Raw genomic sequence first — 14,016 nt, forward strand, 5'->3', positions numbered from 1 at the left:
TGTAGCCACATCCTGCTGATCTGATTCCTCTTCCTCCTCCCCCTCGTAAACTCTAGGTCCCAACTCTCTCTGGAACCCCAAATCCCTGAATCAGGCTGGCAACTCTTTGGTTTCTGACTCTGCTCCTTCGAAGATTCCCTCAATAGTCTGCTGTCAGACTTTAGAGGTGCATTGCAACAACACAGCTGTTTGAGGCACAGTGCTTTGAAATTAGTGAAAATGATACAAAACGTTGAAAAGAGTTGGAGAGAAGGAGTTTAACCACATTAGTTCGGAGCACTGGTGAACGTCATAACCACATCGTCTTATTCAGTCTGGGAAAACTCATGCAGGGAGTTCATGCAAGGGAATAAGGTAAAGGGAGTCATTGATCGTGTGTATAGCCACAGGCTTTTTCCCCAAGACGGAAATGGCTAACACGAGGGGGCATGGTTTTAAATTGCGTGGAAGTAGTTGCAAGGGAGATGTCAGAGCTAAGTTTTTTACACAAAGAGTGGCGGCTGTGCGGAATGCACTGCCCGTGACGGTGGTGGAGGTGAATACAATAGGGTCTTTTAAGACATTCTTAGATTGGTACATGGAGCCTAGAAAAATAGAGGGCTATGCGGTAGGGTAATTCTAGACAGTTTCTAGAGCAGGTTACATGGTTGGCACAACATTGTGGGCTGAAGGGTCTGTAATGTGTTCTAGATTTATATGTTTCTATGAAATTCAAGGGAAATCCATTCTCCCACGGAGCTGGTGACTAGTTGCAACCTGTAATCACAGGGAGAATGAGAGGGGAACGGCAGGGATAGATTTTGATATTATGATATGGAAGAGAAACATGGGTAGGGATCAGATGGGCCGAGGGGCCTCTCTGGCGTACATTGCGAGTGTGGTAGAGACAGTAACTACCTGAGACACGGGATTTAATACAGAACTGTTTTATCTTTCACAGATCCATTATATTAAACACCAGTCTAGTTTAAGTCTTGCGCAGAGGGAGAAAAAATAGGAAGGGGAAAATAAATAAATCAGGGATGGGGTAAGAAGGGGAGGAGGGGCATTGACGGAAGTTAGAGAAATCAATGTTCATGCCATCAGGTTGGAGGCTACCCAGATGGAATATAAGGTGTTAATCCTCCAACCTGAGTGTGGCTTCATCTTGACAGTAGAGGACCCCATGGATAGACATATCAGAATGGGAATGGGGCGTGGAATTAAAGAGTGTGGCCACTGGGAAATCCCGCTTTCTCTGGCGGACCGAGCATAGGTGTTCAGCGAAACAGTTTCCCCGTTATCCACACTCAGGTTGCAGGAACAACACCTTATTCTGTGCGAACTCCGGGCAAGTCGAAGGGTTCCAAGACACGCGAGCTCGCGGGAGCCTTCCTAGGGGATGGAGCCGACTGCAGACAGGTGGCATGCCAAAACGGGCTCCAACTGGCTATCCTCCCGGTAAACGAGACGATGTAGGGGTTCTGGTGGTGCAGACAGGGATATCCTAGAATGGATGAGGTTAAATCGTACCTTCTCTCGATGGTTTCCGGACAGAAGGTCAGGAGTGGTGTACAGTGGGTAACCCGAGCCAGCCGTTTTCCGTCCAGCGCCCGGGGCTCCAGAGGGGCACTCACGGCTCCCGAGGTATTCCGGCCCGGTAAGCTACGTCCTAGTCCAGCAGATTTCCCTCGGGACCAGAATCCACTGAGGCGGATAGGGACAGGGATTGCTGTTGATAATTCACAGTAGCCGGGATCTGCATCCGGGTCTGGGGGACTGAAGGGAGTTTCTTCCAGCTCACTAGGACACCCTTTCTAGTGGTGAAACCTCCCTTTCGGCCGCAGAGGACAAGTATCCTGGAAATATCCCGGCTGGCCGCAATAGTAGCAGCCCCAGCTCTCCGACTCCGAAGTCGTTCGGCTGGGGAGAGTCGGTTCCGTCCCGGCTGCAGCGGTTCCTCCCCCAGGGTAGCGGGGACGGTCAGAGCAGGAGCTATACTTGGAGCGGCTGGGGAAGGGAGGCTGGCTGAGAGACGTGGGCTGACCCGAGGAGCGGGGCGACTGGCCTTTTCTCTCAGACGTTCTCGCCCGGTGGCGAGAGAAAACGGAGATTCCAGGCTGTCCGCGTCCTCCCTCGCTGCCAATTCATATTTTATCTTATCTGAGAGGCCCTGTCGGAACAGTTCCCGTAGTGCCTCGTCATTACACCCAGAGGCGGCCGCTAATGTTAAGAACCCGATGGAGTATTTTGCTGTGTTTCGCAACCCTGACAGGGAGTTAGCAAGTACTTAGCGGCGTCCTTACCGCGAATGGGCTGTTCAAACACCTTCCTCATTTTGGAAATGAAGGAGAGGAAAGAATAACAGTCGGTTCCCCCAGATCACAGTGGCCCATGCCTAGGAACAGCCCCATAATGTACGCAATCTTTGATTTGTCCGAGGTGTACGTACGTGGCTGGAGCTCAAAGACCAAAGAGCATTGCAATAAGAAGGCCCGCCACTTACTTAGGCCTCCAGCGTTGGGTTCCTGTTCGGCTAGGTACAGGTCTCGACGTGTTTGTCGATCCAAGGGGCGTAGCCATCCCAGGCTGTGAGGTTTGATCAATCGGGGTTCTCTGAAGGGACGGTGTAAGGGAAGCGCACATCCGGTCAACCTGCTCTCACGTACCCCGTGACCGGGTTACCAACCAGCAAAAATGGAATAATTCGTTGGAGTCTGGTATTACTGTAACTAAAAATGTTTTTTTAGTAAACTAAGTAATACAGTACTATAAAATGCAAATATATATAAAACTAGTTAGCAATGATATATACAGAAGTGTGGAAATAGGAATCAAAAACCAAGCTCTATCGAAGTCTTGTTGTAAAGAATATTCTTAAGATGGTGCAGAGTTCAGTTCAGTTTAGTCTGAGTTAAGGTAGTTGCTGTTGTACCGTTGGGGGGTGGGAGGAGAGAGACAGAGAGAGATGATGCAGCTGCAGGCAAACCTTCCATTGTCTTCTTGTCCTGTTGTGGTCACCGACAGTGACCCCTCCGTACCAGGCCAGACTGTTCTTCAGTGGTGAGCCTGTCACCCAGGCGAGGGTGGACACTCATACAAGCCCCCACCGGTCCGCTTTCACACGCTGTGAGCCTCTGATCGATTCCCCCGAATCGATCCTCCAAACCCCCACCTTCCTGTGGGTGCACAATGCTCTTCCAGTGTCCCGTGGTGAGTCTCAGCAGACTTGCTTTTTATCTCCCCTGCCGGGGTACCAGCCATCCACCAACTGTCCATGTCCATCACCTGGTACCGCCTTGCTGTCTCAGCAGGAACACACACGAGCAGGCAAAGTGTCCTTGGAGCAAAGAGTAAACAATTATCGAAGAAGCCATAATACTAAATCATCTCTCTCTGTCTCTCTCTCTCTCTCTCTCTCTCTCTCTCTCTCTCTCTCTCTCTCTCACACACACACACACATTACCAGCATCTGCAGCTGGAAGCCCCCCTCTGCTTCTCTCTCTTGTTAGCAGCATAAGTTCACAGGGGGGTCAACTCTGGACCACATCTCAGCCTGGTTTGCTCATCACACATCACACTGCTCATTGACCTTCCTCACTTTCATGGACAGGGCACGAAGGTTTTCTGAGCAGTTGGTTGTGGGCGCCCAGTAATTCGTCTTGGCTGGTGAGGGCCTGGTGCACGGGGTTCGTGTCCGCTGGGTTCATTCTTGGCCAGTTGGTTCTGTTGCAAGGACGAGGCTGAAGATGAACCCACGTGCAGGACACAGGCGCAGAAGCAGAGTCGTGACGCGTTAGCACAGTCACGAACGGGGGACCGGTATCCAGGAGAGTCTTTACACGGAGACAATGTTTATGTAGATTATTAAGGACATGATGTGGAGCTGAGATCTGACAGTACTAAGGAATCGGGAAACGAGGTTTACTCACATTGGAGTCGACCAACGAACGAGCAAAGTATGGTAAAACAAAGTTTAATCCTTTGTTCGCTAATGAGAACCAGGTGTGCTGTACCTAGTGGAACTGGGAATGATTGGAAATCAATCGAGGGGATTAAGGCCCAATTAAGGAGGTAACAGTAAGATGGGAAATTGCCAGACGGGACCATGACCCACACACGTGGAGAGCCACAAAACGATCGCAGATATACACAGAAAAACATGCACAGACATACAAACACACACAAATACACACGCACGCAAACTCTCACAGAGGCACATTCGCGCAACCAATCTCACACAGAAACAGACACACACAGTAATATGCAGAGAAAATGAACGACACACGCTCTCGCATACACTCAAACACGCAAATACAGAAAAAGTCAATGACAATCACAAATACACACATACGCAAACATTCACACATACAATATCATACATACCGTAAGACATCACACTCAGAAACACATACTGAAAAAGACATCTACACACACACATACACACACATGCACACAAACACACGCCAAAACATAGACGGGTATTCAAAAACAAACACACACTAACTCCGCGACACAAATGCATATAAACACACATGAAAAGCCACAAACAAGCAGGCACAGAAACACACACACACACAAATATAGACAGAAACAACAATCATACAAACACACACGCAGACACACTCACACAAACAGAGACATATAAATACAGAAACCATCACAAACAAACATGCATAAACACACCCGCAGACACACAGCAGCAAAGAGAAACACACGCTCACAAACAGACATACAAAAAGCGCAGAAACACACACACACACATTAGCTGACATAATGCTTGTAAGTGCACACGCAAGCACAGACACGCAAAACAGACATGTAAACACTGCACACTCAATAACGACACACCCACTGCAACACACGCAAAAAACTCGAACACAGAAGCACATAAACACGCACACAAAAACGCAAAGTCAGAAACTGAGCACACATACATTCACGGACAAAACACACATATGCGGACAATAAAGCGCGTGCGCACACACACACACATAAACACACATTCATAAGCACACACTATTCAGGCATTAAAATGCAGTTGCGCACTTCCAAACAAACTCGCACTTTATCACATGCACGCTCAAACACTTATACATACATATAGGCGCACAAACTCACAAGGAGACATACACAAACACACAGAGAAAAGCTCACACTCACACACGCACACACACATACAGAGAGTGCATTTATAGACATACGGACGCACAGAAAAACTCATGCAGGAAACACATGCAGTAATTCGAAAACGCACACACACTAAAACAACCTCACACACACGCACACAAACACATCTTCACAAAAACACACAGACCCCCACACAAACAGAAAAGTATTAAAAGTAACACACAAACAGACGCAAACTTATATACACACGCGTGCTGGCACACAGACAGACTCTCCCCCCACCTCTCTCTCTCTCTCACACACACACACACACACACACACACAACTCCTACAAACAACCACAAGCATAGACAGAAACACATACAGAATCACAGACACAAACTCAAGCACACATATTCAAAACACACGCACAGGGCACAAAACCACAGAGACACACAAACCCATACACAAACATAAAAAAGAAGCACGTAGAGAAAATAAATGCCGACAGAAAATACACACAAACAGACACACAGGAACACATACAGTCATCCAAATACAGACAAAACACGCCAACACAGATTTTAAAAAATACCATGTATACACAATACAGTATGACAGCACTGTCGAAAACATATGTTGAAAAAGGCACCTATAAACAAATACACTTACACAGACACACACACACACACACACACACACACACACACATACATACACACATGCAGAAAAACATACAGCTATTCAACCAAACACACACAAACACACCTACAGAAACACATGCGTTCAAAAACACACAAAGAATCACATACACTCAGACGAAAGATACATGGAAACACACAGAAATAATCACAAACTCACCCAGACACGCACAGAGATAAATACACACAAAACACACACTGAGAAGGCACATACAAGCATATACACATGCAAACAACACAGAAGCATGAAAAGGGTCATACATATACAAGCAACAGCACACAAAGACATACATGCACACAATCCCAACCATAGATATCCAAAACAAAAAAATACACACACATTAAAGCTCAGAACACCTCCCCGCCCCCCGCCACCATCAAACACGCATAAATATTACACGCACACACAAAGAGACAGAGGCACTCCGAAAGAAAACTGACACGCAAAACAGTCACGCAATACAGACACAAACACATACAGAAAGAAACCCAAACACACACACACACACACACACACACACACATCAAATCATACACACTAGGAGACACATGCACGTACAAGAAGACATCACACTCACACGCTGAAAAGGTACGTAGAAACAAATACTCGCACACACGCACATATAAATACTCAACATTGAACACTCATACACGATATGACAACACTAAAGCACCCATACAGACTCAAACACACGCACAGAACACATACGGGCATTCAAAAAACAATACACAAACGCAAACTCTTAAATACGCTTACACTCAAATACATACTTACATAATCAGAAAAAAGTCACAACAAAACATGAAAAGAAAAACAGACAGATACAGATATGACCGACATATTCACAACTCCAAAGAGACACAACATCACCGACATACAAATCGACATACACGCACTCACACAGACAGGAACACGCAGAATCAGAGACACCTGTAGCGCGCGCGCACACACACACACACACACAGACACACACACACACACACACACACACACACACACACACACACACACACACACACACACACACACACACGCAAAGTCTCAAACACTGGCACATGCAAACTCATAAACAAAAAAATGCATCACAGGTACATACTCACTAAACACACAAACAGGCATTTAATAACTTAAACATACACAGAAACACACACCACAGCAAATCACACAGAAGAACACGCACACCCACAAACAAACTGCACACAGAACAGAAACACACGTTCATATAACTAAACACGGACGCTCAGTTTTAAAAGAACATGCAGAGGAAAAATATAAAATCATAGGCATACAATCCTGAGCACATTGTGATGTGTGATGAGCAAACCAGGCGTAGATGGGGTCCAGAGTTGACCCCCCCGTGAACTATGCTGGTAACGAGAGAGAGAGAGAAGAGGTGGGGGGGGGCATCCTGTTGCAGATGCTGATAATGAGAGAGAGATGAGTATGGCTTCTTCTCCATTTTGAGAAAGTCGCTACGAATCAGGACTGGCCGGAGGAGAAGTGGTCTGTTCTGTTACAGAGTGTTCTTAAGGGGAAGGCTCAGCAAGCCTATTCGGCATTGTCTGTGGATGAGGCTAAAGATTATGATGAAGTAAAAGGGGCTGCACTGAGGATTTACGAGTTGGTGCCCGAAGCGTATAGACAAGAGTTCAGAGATTTAAGGAAGCAGTGGAATCAGACGTTCACGGAGTTTGCATACGACAAGTGAGTGTACTTTGACCATTGGTGCGCTGCAGAAGGGGTGGAGGAGATTTGACCACCTGAGGGAGTTGATCCTAATCGAAGAATTTAAAAGTTATGTTCCGGATAATATCGAGACATACCTGAATGAGAAGAAGATTAAGTCTTCATCAGAATCTGCCAGTTTAGCAGATGAATACGCCTTAACCCATAAGGTGAACTTTTCCCCAAATAAGAGCTACCAGAAGGGTAGGAGGGATGGTAGAGAAAGCCCACCGGCTAAGTCAGAGAATAAGCCGGAGACTAGTGGAAAGGGTAAAGAGGATGAGAAGCAGTCTGGAAGGAAGTTTTACATGTTATAATTTTTGGAAAGCTGGTCACATAGCGTCTCAGCGTTTCGCTCCCAAAAGAGATACAGGAAAAGGAAAGGCGACGATCCCGACTGCCTGCATGAAGCCGGCTGAAATACCGCTGAAGGAGGAGGAGTCAAGCCGAGTTCAGGAAGGATGTGAGAAATTTATTTCGACTGGGCTGGTATCTGTGAAGGAGGGGTCAACCCCGGAATGACCTGGCAGGTGTGGACGTGCTCCCAACATTTCAGCTCACGAGTATGCCTGTAAGTGCTGAGGACCCGCCCACAGATTCAAAAGTTGATCCCGCTTGCGCAGCAACCCGGAACATGGCGAAAAGGGCTGCTGCAACAGGCCCTGAGGTAGATGAAACGTTTTTACCGTCCCTGTATCAGAAGGGGTTAGAAGACAGTGAAAATAAGGAGAGTCAGGGGGTCTAGGCAGATTTATTGTTGTTAAGGAAAGAATTTGTGAGGGAGCAGAGCAAAGATGAGAAGCAGATGTGGCAGCTGGAAGTTCCAGTGTTGGACACTGATGATTTATGTAGCTTGGAAGAGTTGTTTGCAGTTGAAGACTTTAAGGAGGGTGTTCCCGATGATGTAACGGCATTCCGAGATGAAAAGGATGCCGCTACCTTGGGGGAGTCTGCTGGGTTAGCAGATGAGGTTGTTTTAACCCGCAAGGTTGAGTTTACTCCGGATGGGAGTTGCCCAGAGAGTAGCTGGGAGGATCGGGGGAACTTGGAATTTGAAACTGGGACTGGTATTGAAAGCCTACAAGATGTCCCGTTTACCTGTGTTCAGGTTGTTGAAGTACCTGTGGATTCACAGGGTACTGAACCTTGTGTTGAGACTCAGGTGAGGTCAGAGGTGTCTGACTTGGTTAAAAAGAAATGCAGTCCTTTTGTGTCAGATGGACTTGGTTCAGTGAGTAAAGGCTTAACCCTGGCGCCAGAGGAAAGTGAGGATTTTCAGTCACTTGTGAGAGATTGTGTTCTAAAAGTTAGTGATGAGATGAAAGCTGGTGAGGTGAATTTTAGTGAAGATATTGAGAAAAGTGGTACTGGGCTTTTGAATAAGGAAAAACTAAAGTCGGGTTTAGTTGCAGGGTATTGACCATGTTGAAGGGACAGTGATCTGGTAACAAGGTGCCTGCCAGTCTGCTACAGTTTATTTTGAAATTTAAAGATAAACAACGTGGTGATGTTGTTCAAGTTTGTGATTTGGAGAGGCAAAGCTTGAAGTGTTGTTTTGACCAAGAGGGATCACCTGCTTGTGTTATTACAAGAACTAATAGACTTAAAGATCCTGAAGATAAAATTAATGACTTGCTTAAAATTAATGAGTTGTTTGGAAGTTCAGCAAATGGGCTTAGTCTGCAAAACATTGGTGATAATCTAACATCTATGAAGGGGGTCTGTGAAGGCCTTATCCAAGCTGGTGGGCAAGCTGATCATGTGAGGGTTGAGTGTTCTGTTTTGAAGTGGAAAAGGGGAAATGGTCGACTAAACGCCACTTTGAATAACAGGATCTGGTTTTGCAGGAATTTGACTTTTGTTTTAGTAATAAAGCATGTGAAAGATAAAGACAATATCATGGTAGATTAACTGTTTGAATGTTAAGTTTAAAAGTGAAATAGAGATTAGTATTTGCATACACTTCTGTTCTATACTACATGATAATCATACATGTATTAGTTTAAGCTCTGTAATATACAGCTAAGTTAACAACTTTTCCACTGTAGAGAAAGAATTACTGTCACTTATTCTGGCGTTACAGTATTTTGAGGTTTGCATTTGTCCGGCACAGAATCCATTGATAGTTTATACTGACCACAATCCATTGGTATTTTTGACTAACATGAAGGATAAGAATAGACGACTGTTATGTTGGAGTCTGATGTTACAAGAATTTGATATAAAGATACAATATGTAAAGGGGACTGTAATGTAATTGCTGATTGTTTATCTAGCTATTAGATTTGAAATTATATCTGTGTTACTCTGTTGGTTAATGATTGCTTATGTATTTTATTAAACTCTGTAACATGCATTACTATTGAATTTTTACCCTCCAGTAAAAACTCTTTTTAAGGGTGGGGGTGTGATGTGTGATGAACAAACCAGGCGGAGATGGGGTCCAGAGTTGACCCCCACTGTGAACTATGCTGCTAACGAGAGAGAGGAGAAGAGGAGAGGGCTTCCAGTTGCAGATGCTGATAATGAGAGAGAGAGATGGTTTAGTATTATGGCTTCTTCGATAATTGTTTACATTACTTCCAAGGACTTTGCCTGCTTGTGTGTGTTCCTGCTGAGACAGCGAAGCGATGTCAGGTGATGGGCATGTGATGAATGGCTCGTACCCTGATAAAAAAGCCAGTCTGCTGAGACACAGGCAGACACGCCACGGGACACTGAAAGAGGCTCACAGTGTGTGAAGGTAGACCGGTGGGGGCTTGTGTGTGTGTCCACCCTCGCCTGGGTGACTGAAGAACGGTCTGGCCGGGAACGGAGGGGTCACAGTCGGTGACCACAACAGGACAACAGCAACTACCTCAACTTAAACTGAACTGAACTGAACTGAACTCTGCATCATTTTAAGACTATTCATTTACCCCTAGACTTTGATAGAGCTTGGTTTTGATTTATATTTCCACACTTCTGTATATATCATTGCTAACCTGTTTTGTGTGTATATTTGCTTTTTTTTTAGTACTGTACTACTTAGTTTACTAATAAACACTTTTAGTTACGGTACCACCAGACTCCAACGTATCATTCCATTTCTGCTGGTTTGGTAACCCGCTCACGGGGTACATATAACCATATAACCATATAACAATCACAACACGGAAACAGGCCATCTTGGCCCTCCTAGTCCGTGCCGAACCCTTAATCTCACCTAGTCCCACCTACCCGCACTCAGCCCATAACCCTCCACTCCTTTCCTGTCCATATACCTATCCAATTTTACCTTAAATGACACAACTGAACTGGCCTCTACTACTTCTACAGGAAGCTCATTCCACACAGCTATCACTCTTTGAGTAAAGAAATACCCCCTCGTGTTTGCCTTAAACTTCTGCCCCCTAACTCTCAAATCATGTCCTCTAGTTTGAATCTCCCCTACTCTCAATGGAAACAGCCTGTTCACGTCAACTCTATCTATTCCTCTCAAAATTTTAAATACCTCGATCAAATCCCCCCTCAACCTTCTACGCTCCAATGAATAGAGACCTTACTTGTTCAACCTTTCTCTGTAACTTAATTGCTGAAACCCAGGTAACATCCTAGTAAATCGTCTCTGCACTCTCTCTAATTTATTGATATCTTTCCTATAATTCGGTGACCAGAACTGCACACAATATTCCAAATTTGGCCTTACCAGTGCCTTGTACAACTTTAGCATTACATCCCAACTTCTGTACACAATGCTTTGATTTATAAAGGCCAGCGTTCCAAAAGCCTTCTTCACCACCCTATCTACATGAGACTCCACTTTCAGGGAACTATGCACAGTTATTCCTAGATCTCTCTGTTCCTCTGCATTCCTCAATGCCCTACCATTTACTCTGTATGTTCTATTTGGATTATTCCTGCCAAAGTGTAGAACCTCACACTTCTCAGCATTAAAATCCATCTGCCAACGTTCAGCCCATTCTTCTAACCGGCATAAATCTCCCTGCAAGCTTTGAAAATCCACCTCATTATCCACAACACCTCCTACCTTAGTATCATCGGCATACTTACTAATCCAATTTACCACCCCATCATCCAGATCATTTATGTATATTACAAACAACATTGGGCCCAAAACAGATCCCTGAGGCACCCCGCTAGTCACCGGCCTCCATCCCGATAAACAATTATCCACCACTACTCTCTGGCATCTCCCATCCAGCCACTGTTGAATCCATTTTATTACTCCAGCATTAATACCTAACGACTGAACCTTCTTAACTAACCTTCCATGTGGAACTTTGTCAAAGGCTTTGCTGAAGTCCATATAGACTACATCCACTGCCTTACCCTCGTCAACATTCCTCGTAACTTCTTCAAAAAATTCAATAAGGTTTGTCAAACATGACCTTCCACGCACAAATCCATGCTGGCTACTTCTAATCAGATCCCGTCTATCCAGATAATTATAAATACTATCTCTAAGAATACTTTCCATTAATTTACCCACCACTGATGTCAAACTGACAGGTCTATAATTGCTAGGCTTCCTTCTAGAACCCTTTTTAAACAATGGAACCACATGAGCAATACGCCAATCCTCCTGCACAATCCCCGTTTCTAATGACATATTAAAGATCTCCGTCATGACAACATAAACACACATTCACCAAAAAAAAACCCATAGAAACAGACATAAACACTTGCGCACATACACATAGAAAATCAAACACAAATTCAATACAGATGTGCATACACCCAATATCAAACGCACACACAAACTCACACAACACACTGCAACAACCACACAGGTAAGAACATGTCAACAGGATTACGCACATAAAAAACACACACCCACGGGAACTCATTCCACACACACACACACACACACACACACACACACACACACACACACGTACTCACGCACACAGTTCAATTCGGGCACTCTAAAATTCAGACAGAAATACTCAGACAGAAAAAAGAACATGAAAAAAAACACATACTTACACAAACACAAATACGGCCATAAACACAAATAGTGAAGCAGAGATAAGCACAGAAAACACACACCAGCACAATAACATACACACATATTAACCCACCCACACAAAGACAGAGAGAGGCACATTCGAAAAGATCATACAAACACATAAAAACATTCTCAAAAGCACAGAGCCAAGCCAACAGAGAGAAACAAACACAATCACGGACACAAACGCACAAAAAGTAAATACTAACAAACAGACATTGCACACAAGAACACACTCACAAAGACAAAACAATATAAAGTCACCCACACCAACGCAAATACACAACGCGCGCGCAAACACACAGAATCACAGACACAAACAGTACAAACACATAGTAAAGAGAAATATACACACGCTTACCTACAAACGCACATAGAGATAAGCACACAGGAATACATACAGTCATTGAGAACACACATATGAACCTGGAAAGGGACACGTGGAGAAAACAAGACATACAGTGAATCACATACACATAGATACGCACAAAGAAACACAAAATATTCGCAAGTATACACAAATTCGCATGAAAACGCACATACTCACAAATAAATACAGAGAAAGCACACGTAGAAACACATACACACAGTCACCCCCCCCCCCCACACACACATGGTAACATATTCACAAGACACACACAAATGCACACTATAAAACTGAATGTCCGCGAAGACACACAGACGGAAATACAAATACACACAGAAACACATACTATTATTTAGACAAAAATGCACATAGTCACACACAGTGACACCTTCACAGAGCACACACAGACATGCAAACACACAGAGTCACACACGCCCAAGGACAAACACGCAAGCACACATTCACAAACACACACAGAAACTCTTTCAGAAACGAACATTGACAAAATATCACACACAAATTCACTGACAGAAATATGAACACACAATACCACTTCAACAAAACACACAAACTCACACGCAAACACAGGTACAAAAATACAAACAGAATGAAACACACACATAAAACACACGCACAAACGAATCATACAGAACAACACTCATGCACACAAGCACACTCACTCAAAAACAAAAAACACACAAACAGGCTGAACCGCAGGGAGATGGGAAAGAAACGGGCTCGTACACTAGACACAGACACAGACTCAAAAGCACATGCACAATACCACACACACGGACCTACAATCGTACAAATATAAATGCAGAGACACAAAACATAGAAACGTACATAAGCTTTCACACAAATCAGACACTCTCAAACACAGACTGACAGAACAGTCAGATAGACACACATACACACAGAGAAGAACACACACACGTAAATGCTGACGCAAATTCACACGGACAGATAATCACCAAAGGAACACGCGCACACCGAAACACACTTACACTGAAACGCAAGCAGACAAAACAGAGAAGCGCACGTAGGGCAGCTCACATACTGAACACAGACACGGGCGCATACTTACATGTGAACGCACAATAGCAAACAAAACATAGATAAT

The sequence above is a fragment of the Hypanus sabinus genome, chromosome 10 (genome assembly GCF_030144855.1).
Source record: "Hypanus sabinus isolate sHypSab1 chromosome 10, sHypSab1.hap1, whole genome shotgun sequence".
Taxonomy (NCBI): Eukaryota; Metazoa; Chordata; class Chondrichthyes; order Myliobatiformes; family Dasyatidae; genus Hypanus; species Hypanus sabinus.